A 19,250-nucleotide genomic window follows, 5' to 3' on the forward strand; every position below is an offset into this window, starting at 1 on the left:
CTCATCAAGATCACACACAATATTTGAGGGTTTACAATTAGAAATACACCATACTTTAAGAAATAAAAAAGTACTTGATTTAGAAAGCAACTTTTTAAAATAGGAGTGGGGTGGAGCAACAACCAACAATCTGTAAAGGAAGCCCCTTGCAGCATATTTTCTTTTTCTTTCTTGATGGAAATGGCATATTTAATCTAGAATTCAGCATTTTAACTGCAATTTGGAAATTTTTGGAGTGTTTGAATAAAAAAACTGAAAATATAATTACCTGATGAGGGTATATGAAGGTTACCTTCTTTTGATCACTTTAAATTTATCTAAGTAAAAAACTGAGAAAAGTCAGATAAAAATAAGTGAAAAATAAGATCAAGGTAAAAAGTTGAGTAACAAAATAATACAAATCAATAGCTACCATTAATAAAACTTCTATCAGGTCATAACAAAAGTGGTAATTCATTCAGAAGAGATGCAATTCAGATAGATACATTTCAACTATACTGAAAATGATTGTCACTGAAAAGAACTGTAGACTGATAAATAGTGACTAGGAAAGCTGTAATGTGGGTGATGGTGTATCGGAAAGAACAGTGTCCTAGGACTTAATAAACATGGATTTTAGCCCACTTCACTCTTAACCAGTGGTGACACTGGGCTATTTGTGGTTCCTCACTGCTGAAAAAGCCACGCAGTTAGGCCAAGAGCCAATCACCTGACTGACTCTCAAGTTCTCTCTCACTCTTTCTCAATCAATCAACACTGATATCTGTCATAAAGAATAAATTACCATTTTGCACCTCCAGGGTGCATAATTTCTACAAATTAATGTTGAATATATTCTTCAAATATTGCATGGCTAATGCACTGACCAATCTGAATTCTTTTAATACCGACTAGAGCTCTTGCCCTTCAGCAATGTCTTCCCCATTCTGTGCCCATGCACCTCACGCCCCAGAACAGTTTCTGATGTCTCCTGAACTGTGGTGTTGGAGAAGACTCTTGAGAGTCCCTTGGACTGCAAGGGGATCCAACCAGTCCATTCTAAAGGAGATCAGCCCTGGGTGTTCTTTGGAAGGTATGATGCTAAAGCTGAAATTCCAGTACTTTAGCCACCTCATGCGAAGAGTTGACTCATTGGAAAAGACTCTGATGCTGGGAGGGATTGCAGGCAGGAGAAGAAGGGGACGACAGAGGATGAGATGGCTGGATGGCATCACTGACTCGATGGACGTGAGTCTGAGTGAACTCCAGGAGTTGGTGATGGACAGGGAGGCCCGGCGTGCTGTGATTCATGGGGTCGCAAAGAGTCAGACACGACTGAGCAACTGAACTGAACTGAACTGAACTGAATCGCATGGCCTAGGGCATCCTTCTGTCCTCTGCCTACCAAACTCTGCCTCAGTAATGTCAAATGTTCAAGTTGGGCAAATGGATTGAAATTCAGTGTTCATTTCCCAGACTGTGGTGGCAGTGGTCAAGCATTAGAGAAATAATATTTCTTATGTATATAATCTAAAACATCGCTTAAGAAGGACTGGCTCAATGTGTTTCAAGCCAGAAGGTACTTACGCCAAAAAGCCTTTACACATTTTATCCACAACTTGGATGATGAAACAGGGATCCTGTTTATCCATTTTAAGGATGAAATCCTGGAAGGAGGTATTGCTCAACCTTTGGAAAATTTGATTAAAATTCAAGAAAATCTAAATAATTTGGAAAAATAATCAGGAAAAGGTTGAGTTATCTGAGACATACATTGGATAGTACAATTCTAAATTAAATTATTGAAATATCAAGTAAAAGCATATTGTGCATTGTTGTGAATAAATTTTAAGGGTCTAGAGTAGGGCTGCAAATTAAACAAGAAACCGCTATAATTTCAACTTGGCTTTTTTATTTCCCAAAAGTCATTTTGAATCTTGCTGAATTTGTATACACACACACACACACACATTTAAAAAAAAAAAAAATACAGTTTAAAATTTGATAATTTTATGCTTGAAATTATAGAATAAATTTGAAACACTTAAACAGCAACAGTATCACCAGTAGTCATTTTTGTTAAACTTCCCCATGTGTTGAATATTACTCTAGAGATATATTTGGTTATTGACTGCACAATTAAGAGAAAAAAGATAACTTGGCGACAATTCAAAAGAAAACAGTGACCCTGGTCAAAGAATTAGAATTAGGTGACCATAAAAAGAAATCTTAACAGGAATTAAAATTTTCAGACTGAAAAATAGGATGCCTGAAAAATAACATGGTAAGGATTTTGATATTTATAAAATATGTCTAAGATTCTTTTTGTTGAAACTATGAATAGAAAAAAATAGTTTTGAAAATGGAGTTTGGACCAAAGGATGCTATTTGTAACCATCCACTTATAATCTTGGCTTTAAATTCAAGGGGCAGAGTAAAAGGTAGAAAATTTAGCTGCTCAGGTCTAAAAATAGCACCCCCTGCTTCTCCTTCTAGGACCAAAGCTGCCTTAGGCTCTCCTGTCTCTCACTATCTTCTTTTAAATGCAAATTTTTGGGAGGGGTTGTCCTTAATTCACTCATTTTACCTAGCAGTTAATACCATAGCAACTAGAAAACAACCTAAAAAGCATAACTGGGTGAGCCTTTTGGTGAGTATTTAGCCCTCCTGGAGCTGAGTTATACCTGTAGGAAGGAAAGGAATATTTGTCAGAAAATAAGAATGTATCCAGAGCGCTGCCCCTCATTCTCAGTCCACTTTTGGTGTGCATGCCAAAGGTCATCAACCCCTGACCTGGCCTAACTCTTGAATTTGGTATGAAATGATGAAAGAAGGTTTAAAGAACTCTCGTCACAAATTCCAAATTCTGTGATGCACTTTCATTTGTAATGTTCCAGGGTTGGTAGGAAGGGTGGAAAGTGAATGATTTGAAAATAGTCAGATCTCTTTAACTAAAATTAGTTTCTGGCAAGAGCTCTCAGCAACATTGGCCTACATTTTCCAGAACTATTGTTCATGTGCTTTTGCCTAAGTGTGTTTGTGTGGTTTCCAAAGTCAGGAGCTGGCCATAAAGGGAAATGAGAAAAGCTGTGACTAAACGAAGGAGAAAATAAAATCCATATGACTAAAATTCTAGTGCAGAAACTTCATTAATCATTACTTGGAGAATGTAAGACTCCTCTGTGAGGATTCATGGAAAACTTGGTTTTGCGTCTCTAACATACACTATTAAAAACTGCCTCCTAGCCAAGAAGAGTTGGCGTCCACCCATGTAAATGAGCTATCATTACTCAAGGAGGGTGTAGAGCACTTTGCTATCGGTGTTTGCTGCTTTTCTTGTTTGATATCCATTAAAATTTGGTTTCCGTACTCCTGATGTGGTTATGCACTGTAAACGTTTAGTTTTCGGCAACTAACTACCTCGAGTAGAAAAGATGGAAAACAGGCAGGCATACCTCTTACAGTCATAAGATATATATATTTATCAAATCTTTTGAACGAATCATCAAAAAGTGGAGAGTATGAGTTACTACTGCCCTGGGATGACTGAATATTGCTGTCCATTCAAGTGAAAAATTACTGAGCACAACACACTCCCATAGTGTAAGTATCAGATCAACTTCACTTTGAAGCAGTGCACTGACACAAACCACACGCATATATTCATTCCGACTGAGGAAACAAGGACACAGTAATTCAGCAAAACACATTTTTTAAAACTTACTAGACCAAAACAGACAGATTGGTCGTGGAATCTGTATTGCAGAACACACTGATTTTCTATGCTTTGCATCCCAATAAACCTTAACAAAATGATGACTTTTCTCACTCTTCCTACAAAGTACATATGAACATTCCATTTCCAATATTTGTGATGAACTCTAATATTCTGAGACTATTTCAATTTTTGTATTTGCCTTTTATTTTAAGCCTGTAAAATGTTTTAAAGTGAGAAAGTAGGAAGGAAGGAAGGAGGGCTTGGAAACAAGAAATCATGATATAAGATCTGTGGAAAACTAAGCACGTGCTTTCTCTCTATTAATTTAATAAAATCTTTTTCTCTCTTTCTGTCTATTTATTTTTCCCTCCCTCCCTTCCTTTTTCCTTTCATTCCTTTCTTTTTTTTTTCCTTCTTTCTTTCTGGATCTGAAGGTGGGAATTTGTGTCTGCCTTTTTCACTGTTGTATTTCCAATGTTCAGAACAGTATTGGGCAGACAGTAGGTGATCAGAGAATATGTGTTCATTGAATGAATGATGCTTTTCTCTGTAAATTACATTCCATGAGTATTTTCCTAAGTTATCACTTCTTGATGTTAAAAGAAAGCAATTGATAATATCTATTGAAAACAATCTTTTGTTCTCTTCCACCCAGGGAAGAATCTTAACAGAGTACAGAAATTCCAGAGGAATATACAAGTACAGGTAAGAGACAAAAGTAATAACTTCTCCAGATCCATATTGCCCCACTGCCCATGGACTCAAACCAGTTCAAAAATTAGTTGTGTAACAGTGTTGCTGTCTTCATTAAATTGGTCTCCACAAACATTATTAAACCTCTCTGTGTATATGAGGGCTTCCCTGATGGCTCAGTTGGCAAAGAATCTATAGGAGACCCCAGTTTGATTCCTGGGTCGGGAAGATTTTCTGGAGAAGGGATAGGCTACCCACTCCAGTATTCTGGCCTGGAGAATTTCATTAACTGTATAGCCAATAGGGTTGCAAAGAGTCAGACACTGAGCGGTTTTCATATGTGTGTATGAAACTGTGCTGTGAGCCATGTGTTCTGGTGAATAAGGCATGGACCTTATATTCCAATTACTCAGAGTCTGGTAAAGGAGAAGATACATAAACAAGTAATGACAATACAGTGGACAAAGTACAATAATAGAAGTAATTAATCTTATTTGGAGGACCTGGTAGGCAGGGCAGATCTCTTAGAGGATATTTTGACAGATGTTACAGAACAAATTTTGACTGTTTGAATGTAAAATCGGAGCTTGCTAAACAGACAAGGTCAGAGAGGCCCTTCCAGACAGAGAGCAGCATAGGCAGTAGTGTGAAGGTAAGAAGCTGCCTAACACATTTGGGGAACAATAAGTCAATTCTGTGAGGAGTTGAATTAGGAAAGATAAACAGATATGAATTCTAAAGGGGATGGAAAATAGGTTTAATAAATAAGGTCAATACCAAAATCATACTGCAGCCAAAGATGGAGAAGCTCTATACAGTCAGCAAAAACAAGACAGGGAGCTGACTACGGTTCAGATCATGAACTCCTTATTGCCAAATTTAGGCTTAAAATGAAGAAAGTAGGGAAAACCTTTAGACCATTCAGGTATGACCTAAATCTAATCTCTTACGATTATAGAGTAGAAGTGACAAATGGATTCAAGGGATTAGATCTGATCTGACAGACAGAGTGCCTGAAGAACTAAGGATGGAGGATTGTGACACAGTACAGGAGGCAGGGATCAAGACCATCCCCAAGAAAAAGAAATGCAAAAAGGCATAATGGTTGTCTGAGGAGGCCATACAAATAGCTATGAAAAGAAGAGAAGCTAAAGGCAAAGGAGAAAAGGAAAGATATACTATTTGAATGCAGAGTTCCAACGAATAGCAAGGAGAGATAAGAAAGCCTTCCTCAGCGAACAATGCAAAGAAATAGAGGAAAACAATTGAATGGGAAAGACTAGAATCTCTTCAAGAAAATTAGAGACACCAAGGGAACATTTCATGCAAAGATGAGCACAATTAGGACAGAAATGGTATGGACCTAACAGAAGCAGAAGATATTAAGAAGAGGTGGCAAGAATACACAGAAGAAGTGGACAAAAAAGATCCTCGTGACTCAGATAATCACAATGGTGTGATCACTTACCTAGAGCCAGATATCCTGGAATACGAAGTCAAGTGGACCTTAGGAAGCATCACTATGAACAAACCTAGGAGGTGATGGAATTCCAGTGGAGCTATTTCAAATCCTAAAAGATGATGCTGTGAAAGTGCTGCACTCAATATGCCAGCAAATTTGGAAAACAGCAGTGACCACAGGACTGGAAAGGTCAGTTTTCATTCCAGTCCCAAAGAAAGGCAATGCCAAAGACTGCTCAAACTACCACACAATTGCACTCATCTCACATGCTAGCAAAGTAATGTTCAAAATTCTCCAAGTCAGGCTTCAACAGTATGTGAACGGTAACTTCCAGATGTTCAAGCTGGATTTAGAAAAGGTAGAGGAACCAGAGATCAAATTGCCAACACCCGCTGGATCATTGAAAAAGCAAGAGAGTTCCAGAAAAATATCTGCTTCTGCTTTATTCACTACGCCAAAGCCTTTGACTGTGTGGATCACAACAAGCTGCGGAAAATTCTTAAAGTGATGGGAATATCAGACCACCTGACCTGCCTCATGAGAAATCTGAATGCAGGTCAATAAGCAACAGTTAGAACTGGACATGAACAATGGACTAGTTCCAAATTGGGAAAAGAGTATGTCAAGGCTATATATTGTCACCCTGTTTATTTAACTTATATGCAGGGTACATCATGTGAAATGCCAGGCTGGATGAAGCACAACCTGGAATCAAGATTGCCAGGAGAAATGTCAATAACCTCAGATATGCAGATGACACTACCCTTATGGCAGAAAGTGAAGAAGAACTAAAGAGACTCTTGATGAAATTTAAAGAGGAGAGTGAAAAAGCTGGCTTAAAGCTCAATGCTCAAAAAACTAAGATCATGGCATCCGGTCCCATGACTTCATGGCAAATAGATGGGAAAACAATGGAAACAGTGAGAGATAAGTCTGATTTTTTTGGCAGGGGTGGGGGGCTCCAAAATCACTGCAGATGGTGACTGCAGCCATCAAAATAAAAGATGCTTGCTGCTTGGAAGAAGCTATGACCAACCTCGACAGCATATTAAAAAGCAGACATTACTTTGCTGACAAAGGTCTGTCTAGTCAAAGTTGTGGTTTTTCCAGCAGTCATGTATGGATGTGAGAGTTGGACTATAAAGAAAGCTGAGAGCCAAAGAATTGAGGCTTTTGAACTGTGGTGTTGGAGAACACTCTTGAAAGTCCCTTGGACTGCAAGGAGATCCAACCAGTCCATCCTAATGGAAATCAGTCCTCAATATTAATTGGAAGGACTGATGCTGAAGCTGAAGCTCCAATCTTTTGGCTACCTGGTGCAAAGAACTGACTCATTGGAAAAGACCCTGATGCTGGGAAAGACTAAAGGCAGGAGGAGAAGGGAACGACACAGGATGAGATGGTTGGATGGCATTACCAACTCGATGAACATGAGTTTGAGCAAGCTCTGGAAGTTGGTGATGGACAGGGAATCCTGGCATGCTGCAGTCCATGGGGTGGCAAAGAGTCGGACACGACTGAGCGACAGAACTGACTATCTGAATGAATACATAAGGACTTAAAGTGACTTGCATTTAAGAAAGATAACCCTAACAGTGGAGAACAGATTTTAATAGAGCATGACCAAGGAACGTAATACAGAAAAAGGAACAGTTTTAGGAGCTTGGGAGCTCAGGTATCTGAATAGTAAGGTGAACATTATTGTATTCTACAGTTCTGAGAGAAAGACAAATTTCTGAGCCAAAAATGCAGATTGAGGGGTATTTGTTATATAAGTCGTCATTAAAGCCATGGCCGGAGAAGGCAATGGCAACCCACTCCAGTACTCTTGCCTGGAAAATCCCATGGATGGAGGAGCCTGGTAGGCTGCAGTCCATGGGGTCGCTAAGAGTCGGACACAACTGGGTGACTTCACTTTCACTTTTCACTTTCATGCATTGGAGGAGGAAATGGCAACCCACTCCAGTGTTCTTGCCTGGAGAATCCCAGGGATGGTGGGGCCTGGTGGGCTGCCATCTATGGGGTCGCACAGTCGGACACAACTGAAGCGACTTAGCAGCAGCAGCAGCGGCAAAGCCATGGTAGGCTGTGGTAGATGGGGTCTCAAAGAGTCAGACAGAACTGAGTGACTAAGCATGCATGCACATATATGACAAAGTTATGATACAAAAAGGCTAGAGAATTTAGAGAAACAGAAAGAATAATGAGAAAAAGAACCCAAGAAAAGAAAAAGAGAAATAATGGGCATAGATGTATGAAAAGAACCAGGAGATTATTTATTTATATTATATCCACCTCCCTTGTTTCCACAGTTTGAAATCTTCAGAAAGTAAGCATGTGTGTAACAGGGAAGAACAAATCTGACTCCACATGATATCTGTTCCATTGCCTGTGCTTGGGGCTTCCCCAGTGGCTCAGCAGTAAAGAACCCACCTGCAAACAGGAGACGCAGAAGACACAGGTTTGAACCCTGGGTCACGAAGATCCCCTGGAGGAGGAAATGGCACCCCACTCCAGTATTCTTGCCTGAAAATCCCCATGGACAGCAAAGCCTGGTGGCCTGCAGTCCAAAGGGTTGCAAAGAGACACAACTGAGCTTCATAATGCTGGGTCTGCACCTTTGTAAAAGAATGCTGCCTATAGCCTGAAAGATACAGGATTGCCATTTCTCAGGGCTTTGACCTTTACAGGTCGATTCACAAAAAGATAGAAAGTTGTGGAACAGAGAATAACATTTGTTTTATTGGAGGTTTACAGGAACAACCTGACCTGGCCAAGATGGACAACTATGAGAACAAAGAATTGAGACACCAAGAAGTTTGCAATAACTAACCATGCTCCTCCGGCACCTTTCATTTAAAAGTGCTTTGCTGAAACTCTTTGAGGAGTTCAGGTGATTTTTGAGCACAAGTCACCCATCTCCTTGCATGGCCCTGAAATAAACATTTCTCTGCTCCAAACTCAGATGTTTTGGTATTGCTTGGCCCCACTATGTGGCGGGTACATGAACTCGCATTCAGTAACATGTTTTATATAGTTAGATATCTTGATTGTTCAGACTAGAAATGTAAAATGAAAATTAACTTTCTTAGAGGGAATGAAATATTTTTGCCATTGAGTCTGCTGCCCACTGGCTCCAAATTTTATGTATAGGCAAATAATTTTTTTTAAATACCCTTGACATTTGTATACTGTTTTACTATATATAAAGGTTTTTTTTCACATTTTTATTATTTCTTACAACAAGCCTTTAAGAAAGAACTTATTTTCAAATGGAGAAACTCAAGGTTCAAAGTTCAAGTAACCAATCCAAGAAAAGTTCCCAGGCCTTCTGACTGAGCCCATGTTGAGTTTACCAATATTATACTCAGAGTCCAAGGAATAAAAATCTTTCATTCATCCAAAACAACTTGACTTCTTAAAAAAAAAAAAAAAGCTGATTTGCATGCTGGCAACTCCATGCATTGTTTAAATTGCATTTTTATGGTTCAGTCTTTTAGCACAGACAATAACTTTTCAGCAGCAATGACACTTGTCCAATAACACAATATACTACAAGGTTTAAGGGGGCCTGTTGAAGACTCACCATAGTATTACAAAGACCCTTTAAAATTTCAAAGAACTCAAGTGAAGTGTCAGTTTGACCCAGAAGTCTTAGAAAAGCAGAGTAAAATACTTGACTGGGCATAGTCATGAAATTCTCACATGAATTTGTGGCCAATCAGTTTGCAAGGTATGGAGAAATAAGAACATTTTTTTTCTTCCACTGAAGAGAAAGCCCACATTTCTGAGGCTGTTTGTCATGTCCCATTTTCTAACTATTCTACCTTTAAGACTGCCAAAGCCATGATCTCAGTGGCTAGTCCTGAAGTCCATAAAAGAAATGCTCCCATGACAGAACCCACAGATTCTGAACTCACCCATCCCTCCAGACTCTCGGCCTAATGGACTCCAGTATCCCTTGCTGTGTGACTAACATCTGACTGACCACAGACAGCCTCTGGTTTCAACTTTGTTACTATCACTTTGGTGCCGACAGCTCTTCGGAAAGCAACCCAAAATCAACTCTGCCGTCTGAAGACTGTGGAATCAGCCCAGAAATCTGAAGAGCATGATGAGTGGAGGGAGCCAAACCAGACCACTGCTGTCAGGGCACCAGCCTTACCCTTCACTGACATAATTCTAATTTGGTTGGGAATTTTTTTAACACTTCTGTGCCACTAGATAGTTGTTTTAATGGCAAATCAAATGTCCATTTTTAAATGTAATCTAGACTCTGAAATCACAGATCACTTTAACAGAACAAATACAAGAATTCTATTCACATTACGATAAAAATGAGTGTATACGTATGTTTAGTTAAAGATGAAATCTTCTGAGCATTGAAAGAAAACATTTTTTGCATCAATTACTTGCATTTACTCTTAAAATCAACTTTTACGTTTCAGAATGTATGCGAACTTTTTTTTTTTTTTTGGTGTAAAATAACACATCAGATTCATTTAATAAAGTCAGACCAGTAACAGTGTGTCTTACCAATATCTCCAAAGACATCTTTTTACAAAAGGCAATGGGGTTAGAAGAAAATCCATTGTTTCAAATAGAAATAGTCTCTTAAACCCTGGTAAGTATCAATTACTATTCATACTACTGTCTAAACAGAAAGAAATTTCTTGACTCGGAAAGCTTCAGTTAGAAAGTATTATGTGCTACTACACATGGAATGTTTGAGTCAAATCTTCTATATCAAATACACTGTCATTTAACAGCTTTTATTGGAAGAATCTTTTACTATTAAGACAGTATTTAAGACTGTATTATAATTATACAGAAAATTTGTATTCAGCCAGGAAAAATTTTACCTTCTCTGTAATCCACCATTTTAATAGAAATATTTCCTCTAGCAATTATCTCTTCTCATTGTTTCTATATGTATTAAAATTTTCTAAAGCTTAAAATTATAGTAGAGGATGAAATAAAAAGCACTATCAGTATCTAATGATCTGAAAATGACCTTATATTTTTTAAACTAATTTTCCGAGCTCTGCATTAATAATTGTGTGCAGTTACAGTTGTAGACATGGATAGAATGCCTGCTACTTACTGTCCACAGCAGGATAAGACTAGAAGAAAATCCATGACTTCTTCTCCTGTTTACTCTTCAGTTTCAAAGTTTAAATGTTTATTTAAGCTATTTATGTGTTGATTAGAGATGTTTCTATCTGATAGTGTGGATTAGTTTTCTTCTTGATATGAAATATAAGTGCATGAAAATCAAATATGCACAAGGAAGTCATGTTTTCATTTATCATATGGCAATGAACATTACAGAGCCTATGGAATAAATAATTCAATCCATTCCACTTAAAATACATTTATGACCTGTCTACATTGTCCAAGACTTTATACTACCTTTATAAAGCTTAAATCTAGTAAGTAAACCTGACATACACACACACACACACACACACACACACACACACAACATACACAGCTAATTCACAGAGTCAGGCTTGTAAAGGATGTGATCAAGGGCAAAGACACTACACTTTGCCCCAAATATAGGCAGCGCTGATCCTCCATGGGCAGGCACCAGCATAGCGGTTCTACTTGTTTAAACGGTATAGCATTTCCATACTGGAGTATCCTCCTTTGACTTAAGCTGCTGAAACCCCTCCCCCAACTTTTCCAGTGTTTAGAAACAATAGGGTTGAAGTTGATCCAGCAGGAGACTTTTCAAGCTGCACTTTTTTCTAGTGGACTGGTGCCTGGTGATTGGAAGCCAGCTGCCCACTAGTATGATCTCTTGAGAACCCATTCTGAGAATAAGGTGTAGGTACCCACCAATAAGCTGAATTGGAAGCAAATCAAAAACAAATATATTGGAATATCATCTGAAAACTAGTACCTAAGGCTAGGCTCAAAACTTCAAATGCCATAGGAGTTAAGCAAATAAAATAGATCAGGACCAGAGGCTGTGTGCCCCACAGAAGTTCCTGCTCTTCAGCTCAGCATTAGGAAGTCATCTAATTTTTCAGGCAACACTAGAAATCTGTATCTGTATGTGAAATCTATTAATTTCTAAATATTCACAATTAATTCAAGAAAAACCAAAATCAAAACATGAATTAAACTACATATGTCTATGATAATGATTCACCTTGAAGTCCATTAGCTTGCAGCTCCAGATTTGAAATTTTCATTCTTCTCTGGTGAGGTGTGAACCTGCGCTTTCTCTTTTGACTTAAATAGTGCAAGTGGAAAAATCAGTGTTATGGCTGTTGTAATTTCATCAGTTCACAACTACACAAAATGCTGTAGACTTGTATACCCTGGATGTAATCAGATGGGTTGAACTCATCTTACAAATCCAAATAGTTGGCATTCATGCAGCCAATAAAAAAACATAATGTTTTAAGGTTAGAGATCATAAGTTGATTCCTTCTCCCATCCATTTTTAAATATCTGCAGTGTATATTAGTGGAGAAGGCAATGGCAACCCACTCCAGTGCTCTTGCCTGGCAAATCCCATGGATGGAGGAGCCTGGTAGGCTGCCGTCCATGGGGTCGCTCAGAGTCGGACACGACTGAAGTGACTTAGCAGCAGCAGCAGCGTATATTATTCTATAGAAACATAAATCGGTGTTCATTTTGCCTCTGATTTAATGAAACTCTGATGCAAACTCTGGTCTAGGATTTTTGCCTAAAAAATCTGGGCAATTCTTTTTAAAATATATACTAAAAGCATGATTAAACACAATGGAAACAAAACATACATGTCCACTTCCTCATTTATACAAAATGAAGAGAACAGGGCATCACTTCCCAAAGAGAGGCTTAGGAAAAATCAGAATTTAGTGCAGAATTTAGAAGTACCTAGCACTTCCCTGGAATTTTTCCTACTCAGTAGTGAGGAAATAGTGATTCCTAAGAACTGCTTAGAAGAATCACAGTCTGTTTGGTATTTTAAGAAGTCTCTATCGCTAAACATAAATTAAATATTTTGGGAGTGGGGGAAGAATGTAGTGAGTTACAATGTTTCAGAACTTCTGGACTCACAGATAGTATGAATATGACTATGAATTTGAGTACAAGTTTGAGTATGAACTCGAGGTTGAGTATGAGTATGAGTTTGAGTGGCTTCCCAGGTGGTATTAGTGGTAAAGAATCTACCTGCCAAAGCACGAGACATGAGACGCGAATTCAATCCTTTGGTCAGGAAGATCCCCTGGAGGAGGGCATGGCAAACCACTCCAGTATTTTGCAGCAATTCTCTTGCCTGGAGAATTCAATGGACAGAGGGGCCTGGCAGGCTATAGTCCGTAGAGTCGAAAAGTCGGACATGAATGAAGCGACTTAGTGCACATACACACATTAGCTTGAGTCTGAGTTTGAGTTTAAGTGTGGGGTAAGCAAATGATGCCAGAGTTCAGGCATCAGAAAGTCCTGTCATATACTATCTGAATGACTTAAAGCAAGCTGTTTAACCCCTCTAAAGGTCAACTTGATCTCCTGTAAAGTAGGAATAAAAATGCCTACTGAAAAAGTTACAAGGATCAAATGAGGTTACAAAGGATTTACCAAGAACTAAATATATTCAGCATGATGTCTAGACCACACTATTTCCTGATACTTTACCCACTCAACACACAGACAACAAAACCCACAAATTTTTGTAGCCAAGAAGGAAGCGAGATATTAGAAACAAGTTTGCCAGTGAGCAGACAGAGAAGATTAGCTCTCCTGCCCACGCAGTTGGTCCATTACCAAGAAATCTACTCTTTGGGAACAGAAGACCCTTTAGAAGTTAAAGGGGATCCCTACCATCCTCCCTTATCTCTTCCTCATTTTCTCTTCCCCTTCCCCCTCCTCTAGATCATTAAAGTGTCTAGGAGGAATAATGTCTTCAAGTTTATCAACTAATTACTTACAGAGATTTATTTTGTGACCATAGTAGAGTGACAAAAAGTGCCTGAGGATAGGATGTAACATATCCTCTAAGGAGGCTCCTGAATGAACTATGAATAAATGAATGAAGGACCTGTAGCTGGACAGGCATCCCTGCGTGGGCAAAAAGGGAAGACTTAGAGATTTTAGCAAAGCCAAAGACTTGAGACCAGTCCTATACGAGCAGCAGGTATAGTTATGATTAACAGGAGCTGTTTTTTACTGCTGGCTGATTTTGTTCCAATTACTGTGTAAAGGGCATTTATAACAATGATTTCTTTAATCCCTGTACTTAACTCTAGGAAGATACCATTATCCCCATTTAACGGATGTGGAAATGGGAACTAAGGGAAAGGAATGGACGCTGCATTCCACAGCATGTCAGAACTGAGATGTAAGTCAAGTTCTAATCTAATTTCAGAGCCTGTGTTCTTAACCAATTCTATATACTGTCTCCCTCCCAAAGAAAGAGAATATACCTCTAGTCTGATGATATAAGGAGCTCCTTCCATCAAAAGCATGGAAGCTAGTCAAGAGTAGTGCTTGATAGAGGGGAAGAAAGAACCTATGGATTTTGGTTTGGGAGAAACAGCCATGAGAGAAGGAAAAAAGGAAAAGAGGCAGCAGTCTTGGATAGACATGAAAAGCGGGAGAGGTGAGAAAGAAATAAAGCGAAGTGGGAGAGAGAAAGAGAGGGAAAGAGAATGATAGAGAATGCCTTCCTCCTAGGAGAGTAGAAGTGTTAACAGAGCAAGCTGGGGAGGTGGGCAAGTGATAATGGAGAAACATGATAAGAGGGAGTGTGATGGCAACAGTAAAGAGATGCAGTTAACATTGCTCCAACCAGGAGCTGTGCTAACGAGCCCTGTTGAAGCTTCTACCAAACAGCTGTTCAGAGACCTTTGGCAGTTTCAGAATTGCTCTGCAACCCCAAGGGTCACCCAGCCCCAATTCCTGAATCACAAGGTTAGAGGATCCATTCAGTTAGCTCTTTTTCATTTTCTTATCTAAATCAGCCTGCTGAGGAAAGATTGGTTCAGGAGGGAATATACTTGTCTTTTGAGAAATGGAATTAAGATATGTTTCTTTCCAACTATATTGAAAACTAAAAGGGAAAAAGTGTTCTTCTGTGTGTGTGTGTGAAGTTGCTTTTCCTATATATTCAGAATTTCTTCTTCTTTTTAAAATTGGGGTATATTTGGACTTCCCTGGCTCAGACGGTAAAGTGTCTGTCTACAACGCGGCAGAACCGGGTTCGATCCCTGGGTCAGGAAGATACCTTGGAGAAGGAAATGGCAACCCACTTCATTACTATTGCATGGAAAATCCCATGGATGGAGGAGCCTGGTAGGCTACAGTCCATGGGGTCTGAGAGTCCAAAGAGTCAGACATGACTGAGCGACTTCACTTTGGTTTACAATATTGTGTTAGCTTCTGCTGTACAATGACATGAATCAACTACATGTAGGCATATATCCCCTCCCTCCTGGATTTCCCCCCCCAACCCCCCATCTCATCCCTCTAGGTCACCACAGAGAGCTGAGCTGAGCTGTGTGTGCTTTATAGTGGGTTCCCACTAGCTAACTATTTTACACACGGTAGTGTGTATATGTCAATCCCAATCTCCCAGTTCATCCGTCCTCTCCTTTGCCACCCTGTGTCTGCTCATTTCTACATCTGCATCTCTATTCCTTCCTGGCAAATATATTGATCTGTACCATTTTTCTAGATTTCATATATATGCATTCATGTACAATATTCGTTTTTCTCTTTCTTACTTCAGTCTGTATGACAGTCTGTAGGTCCATTCATGTCTCCATAAATGACCCAATTTCATTCCTTTTAATGATTGAGTAATAGTCCATTGTGTATATGTACCACATCTATGTAGTCATTCGATTGTAATCTCACATGTTCTCTACTATACCAGAAATATCATTATTACATTTAAGGCAAGCAAATTCTTGCATATAGAGTTTGCCTCACTAACTGTCAATGAATCACTTCCTAACTAAATGTTAGGCTCCCTTCCATTCCAGGCATGCCCTTGCTTTCAAGACAGAGCTCTCAGGAGTTGAAATACTTTGTCTCTTTTCCTGTCTATGACTTTAAGCAAGTGACCTGCTATGAAACTTCTTAGAGTACTTTCTCCTACTTTATGCTTTAATTCAGAATCACTTATAGATAAACATCTTCTACCCTGGCACTTAGCTTTAATTAAACAATGAAATTCTTATAAAGGGGCTGTCTTGCTAATATTGAAGCAGGCCTCCAACTGTCTCTTCTACCATTTTCTCAGCTTCTATAGACCTTTTCTCTTTTCTCCATTAGAAACAAAAAACTTGGAGATATAATCAAATGATCTGCACCTAATCAATGTAAATTTTTATTCAGACCCTTTGATGTCACTTTCAATCAAGAAGTTTGGCAATTAAATAACTCATTCATTTAATTGATTCTCCCTTGCCTATTTTACATATAGTCAATTATTTGAATCACTCTGACCAAATCATGCATTTTTGTTATCTGCATTCTTCTGCCATCATTTCTTATTTTCTAAAGTGGACGTTCCCTTTAAGAATTTTTTTTTCAATAGCATTTATCAAAAAGTTATAAAATATATTGGGTTGGCCCAAAAGTTCATTCAGGTTTTTCCATTAGATGTTACAGAAATCCCTGAACAAACTTTTTGACCAACCCAATAGTTACTATGTAGTTTCTTTATAAGTAAAAGTAAAATTTTAACTATGGAGAATTGTCTCCATTAATCATTAAGGCATCTTTTTAAATAGGAAAGAGTACAGATATACTCTTATTTTGAAGACTACTACCGATCAGTAAGATAACCTAATTTATGGAGATAATGTTAAGAAATTTAAGGGAAAGTACAATGATGGATTAGAAGAAAGATGGGAGTTTTTCTTTTTGAAAGATAGAGCAAAATTTACTCTATGGCATATTAGAGGTATACTTAGAAATATCAAGGCTACATTTTAAAATATTTCTTAATTATGTACACCAATAATGTTTGAATTGCTTATATAACATTGACATCCTAGAAAAGAGGAAAAGAACTTAGTTGACAGATATTGTTTCCATTGATCAAAATCTAATTTAATTTGATTATCATTAAGGAGGTTAGTACATGAAGCCCACTTGACCATCTGTAGCAAGGAGGTGACTTTTGCAAATTTAGCCATGTATGGTAAGCAATTATGTTAAGGCAGTGTTAGCCCCAGAAGTACTCTTTATGAACTGTCCATAATCCAGCTGAGGCATGGTGCCATTAAGTTTTTTGGCTTCCCCCCGCCGACTCTTACAAAAAATAAAGGTAAAATGTGCACTATAGCAATGACTGGGGTCTACCATAATTTTAAAAGTTCAGTATACGATCAGGGAGAAAGACAAAACACAAAAATGGGGTAAGGACTTTCAATAGCTTTTTGTTTAGATAAAAGTTTCCCTCTCTTATGATACTAAAAGCATGTCTTTAAAAATCCACAAGAAAATCTTGTTGAGAAATGCACATTTACCAGAAAGGCTTTTAATGATCATTTCAACTATTAAAAAACTAGGCTAAATTATTACTTTTGGCAAGCTATCTGTATATATGAACTAAATATAAACCTTATACAGAAACTGTTTTTCTTCTACTTTCTCCTTTTATAGTGTCCAGGAGGCCTTCAGCCTCTATACTCTGATGAGAGGTACCAAATTTGTCACACAGTAACTTTGAGTTAAAAGTACATCGGCCTATTTTTCTGAACACAAAATTGGGACATATAGTCTGACAAAAGATTCTGTGGCTTGTCCAGTGAAAGACGTAGTCTGGAATAAACGTCAGACACCAAAAATATAGGCAATTCTAAGATGTTTCAATAATTTTTGGTGATAGAACATTTAGAATCAGGACTGGCCCAGAAAATTCACAATAGTAGAGTGTGATCTGTACCCTGCTTTTGAATATCTTTTTTCTCCAGTGTTTTGGTACCCACCCTACTTCTAGATTATCTAAAGGAATCCCACAGTGTCTCATGGAATGTTGAAAAACCCATGTTTTGTGCAAACTAGGGCTGGAGGTTGTACCCTTGTCTAGGTCAGCTTTGGCAATATTCACCAGGAAAAAATATAGAGACCGGAGCAGTAGAAGAGACCCAGTTCCCTCACAGACCATTACGCTCCAGAGCCATTCAGGACAGTGAAATATCATTTGTTTCTTAACTAGGGAAGCGAAAATTACACTATTAGCATGATGGCAGAGTTGAGTGGTCGGGGCTGGAATTCAAGACTTACAGTTGATTGGCTGTTTTAGTTCTCTATCATTGCATAAAAACAATCCCAAATGTGGTGTCTAAGAACTACTGTATATATGCCTCATGATTTCATGGCTTAGAAATTAAGTCAAGTCTCAGCCGTATGATTCTTCTGTTTCATTAGGCATTGACAGAAGCTTAGGTTGTATTCAGCCAGCAGGTGGGCTGATCTGGAGGGTCTAACAGGGCTTCACCTATATATCTAGTTATTTGGCAAGGTCAATGGGGCTGATTATGTAGACCAGGAAACCCAAACATGGCCTCTCCATAAGGAGAACATGGCAGCCTCATTGTTGAGACATGTTACATCATGGCTTGGGATTTCAAAGATGAGTGTTCTAGAATATAAGGACAAAATTGCATGATTTTCATGACCTTGCTTTGGAGACCACATGACATCATATCCATGCTACTCTATTGGTGAAAGCAGTCATGGGGTCCACCCAAGTTGGGACCTAGACTGAGCCCCCTGATGGGAAGATGTCACAGATTTGGGCCACATTTGTAAACGACAACACCAGGATTGAATGACTAACCATAGGGACACAGACAAATTCATTGGAGCTTTACAGGGGGACTTTTTCTCTGGGAAGCCAACCTATAGATAAGACTCTTGAACAAGTTAATTTTTACATTGTACCATGCTTCTCAGTCAGAATCTACTGCTTTTGATATTTGTACATGTTCTTAAGGAATATGTAAAAGTATTAATCTTAAAATAAAGAACTAAGGTAACATAAATAATCAAGCAAAATATCCTCCAGACACATCTATTCACTGGAGCCCAACATATATACTAAAAACGGCTTGTCAATGTTCTTTCTATTCCTTCTCTCTATGTCAAATGTTGTCTCTGATTCTCTCCACTCATCTGAATCAGTCATTCATCAACACATACAGTAAATCCCATGAAGTTTTCCCCAATACTTATGGTGCACCAAACCAGTTTCTCTCACTGCATTTTTTTTTTTTTTTTGGTTACTGTCTCTATCATTTGACTTTCTTTTACTGTTAAGTGTTTCAGTTCAGTTCAGTCCAGTCGCTCAGTCGTGTCCAACTCTTTGCAACCCCTGAATCGCAGCACACCAGGCCTCCCTGTCCATCACCAAACACCTGGAGTTCACCCAAACCCATGTCC

This window comes from Bubalus kerabau, chromosome 2 (genome assembly GCF_029407905.1).
Source record: "Bubalus kerabau isolate K-KA32 ecotype Philippines breed swamp buffalo chromosome 2, PCC_UOA_SB_1v2, whole genome shotgun sequence".
Lineage (NCBI taxonomy): Eukaryota > Metazoa > Chordata > Mammalia > Artiodactyla > Bovidae > Bubalus > Bubalus kerabau.